The sequence below is a fragment of the Camelus bactrianus genome, chromosome X (genome assembly GCF_048773025.1).
Source record: "Camelus bactrianus isolate YW-2024 breed Bactrian camel chromosome X, ASM4877302v1, whole genome shotgun sequence".
NCBI classification, from domain to species: Eukaryota; Metazoa; Chordata; class Mammalia; order Artiodactyla; family Camelidae; genus Camelus; species Camelus bactrianus.
Window position 1 is genome coordinate 32,403,936 of NC_133575.1, and position 2,397 is coordinate 32,406,332.

The following is a 2,397-nucleotide window of genomic DNA, read 5'->3' on the forward strand; positions in this document are numbered from 1 at the left end:
TCCATCTCCAGCCTCTCTCCCCCCACCAGAGGTGAGGATGTGGGATTTAATATTCCAAGTTCCAACCCTTTAATCACGTGGTTGGCTCCTCTGGCAACCAGCACCCATCCTTAGATGCAGTCCAAAGTCGTTTCATTAGCATAACAAAAGACCTTTAATCACTCTCGTCACGGGAAATTCCTAGAGTTTTAGGAGCTCTGTGCCAGGAACAAGGTCAAAGACCAAATATATATTTCTCATTTAAAATCACAATATTACAGTCAAAACAAGATGTCTTTGAAGAAATAAAAATTAAACGATTGAAAAGGTTTAAAAAAATTTTTAATGTAGCTATCAAGGTCTATAGGACAATGACAGCAATAATCACTAAGTAGGAAGGTGTAGGGGGAAAAGTGAATTCGTTTTAGGAAGCTCAGTGTATGTTTGGTCGTCCCTCCATACGTGCCGGTTCTGCATCCGAGGATCGAAATATTTGGGGAAAAAAGTCCCTTAAAGTTCCTCAAAGCAAAACCTGAATTTACCCTGCGCCAGCAACTATTTACATAGTATTTACAACCATTTACATACTATTTATATTGGATTAGGTTTTATAAGTAATCTAGAGATGGTTTAAAGTACAGGTAATATGTATATATATATGACTGCAACATTGTGCTGTACACCAGAAATGGACACATTGTAACCGACTATACTTCAGTTAAAAAAAAAAAAGGACAGGCATACCTCTTTTTATTGTGCTTCAAAGATACCGCGTTTTTTACAAATTGAAGGTTTGTGGCAATCTTGCATCGAGCAAGTCTTATGAGCGCCATTTTTCCAACAGCATTTGCTCACTTCGTATCTCTGTGTCACATTTTGGGAATTCTCACAATATTTCAAACTTTTTCATTATTATATTTGTTATGGCGATCTGTGATCAGTGATCTTTGATGTTACTATTGCAAAAAGATTATGATTCACTGAAGGCTCAGATGATGGTTAACATTTTAATTAATTATTTGTTTTGTTTTGTTTTGTTTTGAGGGGGGAAGAGGTAATTAGGTTGATTTATTTTTAATGGAGATAATTGGGGATCGAACCCAGGACCTTGTGCATGCTAAGCATGCACTCTACCACTGAGCTATAACCTCCCCTCTAAAGTATTTTTAAATTAGGATATATCCATTGTTTTTTAGACATTACACACTTAACAGACTACAGTATAGTGTAAATATCTATATACGCTGGGAAAGGAAAAATTTTGTGTGATTATTGCAATATTCGCTTTATTTTGGTTGACCGGAACCAAACCTGCAATATATCTGAAGTCTGCCTATATGTGGGAGGATGTACCTGGGTTACACGTAAATACTATACCATTTTATATAAGGGACTTGAGCATCGGAGGATTTTGGTATTTGAGCGAGGTCCTGGAACCAATCCCCTGTGGATACAGAGGGATGAGTGTAATTTCAACACAGGACTGCTACTCAGCCCTATCTATGAGGTCATGGCCAAGTTCTACATCACCTGAGAGAGAAACTGCTAAAAATGCCCCTATTACCTAAGCCGCAGCGTGGAATCTTGAAAGTATGTGACCCCCTTTGCAGTATTTCCAAGACTCCTCATCTTCTCTTCCAAAGCAAGGCAGCCCCCTCGCCCCGTTCCCTCTGGTTCAGAGCCTCTACCCTAGGCTTCCCTGTTATTTATTCCTTGTACTGCCCAGTCACTTTGTATGAATGAAAGCAGAAGTACACTGGATTTTTCTGTTTGAAAATATTTTTAGCAAAGTTAGTGGCAGAGAAGATGCGCTCTGATACAATTTTATTTTACCTTTTTTTAAAATTATTTTTTATTTTTTGAAGACTGACTTTGTTCATTAAGGGTTTTTGTTGTTTTTTGTTTTCTGTTGTTTCGTTTTGGGGGAGTAATTAGGTTTATTTATTTCTTTTTATTTTTAGAGGAGGTACTGGGGATTGAATCCAGGACCTCGTGTATGCTGAGCATGTGCTTTACCACTTGAGATATATCCTCCCCCCAATTTTGTTTTTCATCTTCCCATCTCTGTGAGAGGAAAGCGGATTCCAGGCCAGATCTGCTATTTGGGAGTGTAATAATTGCCTAAAACAAACCTGGTTTTGTATGTACCAGCTCCCACCCTTGGAGAATAAAAGTGTACAGCAATATCCTAGAGTCTAAGACTCCTCTTTTCCATTCAGAAATTTTATCAGCCTTCATAGCAACATTTTCCTAATTACTATAAATTACCTCGCATTGGAAGCTGAACTTGCTATATCTGAAGTCACAAATACTCAAAAAGGTGATTACACTTTAAAACATAAAAGAAGACAGTAGGCAACTGCTTTTACCTCCACACCTACAATCATCTGTTCCCATTACAGGGGAGTTCCACCCTCC